The following is a 328-nucleotide window of genomic DNA, read 5'->3' on the forward strand; positions in this document are numbered from 1 at the left end:
CTCAATGTAAAATATCAGCAAGATTCTAAGATTATCTTGAACCTGTACATTTTGCGAGACTGCCTCTCATCAGGCAGTTAAGGCATTATTTTCCTGTTAGACAATTCTAATAGTTCTGACCAATCAACCTTTGGCTTTTCTGGCACCGAACAACCCTCTTGGTGACTGATTGGTGTAGGTTATAATTCAGCTTAGATCACATCTTCAGCATTAGCCAAGTAGCCAACTGGGTTGACAATGCCCAGAAGATCAGTCATATTTCTGTGGATTCCTCATCCACACCATATAACTTCTTCAGTGTTATGAAACAGATCACATTTACATCATA

The sequence above is a fragment of the Triturus cristatus genome, chromosome 3_1 (genome assembly GCF_964204655.1).
Source record: "Triturus cristatus chromosome 3_1, aTriCri1.1, whole genome shotgun sequence".
Lineage (NCBI taxonomy): Eukaryota > Metazoa > Chordata > Amphibia > Caudata > Salamandridae > Triturus > Triturus cristatus.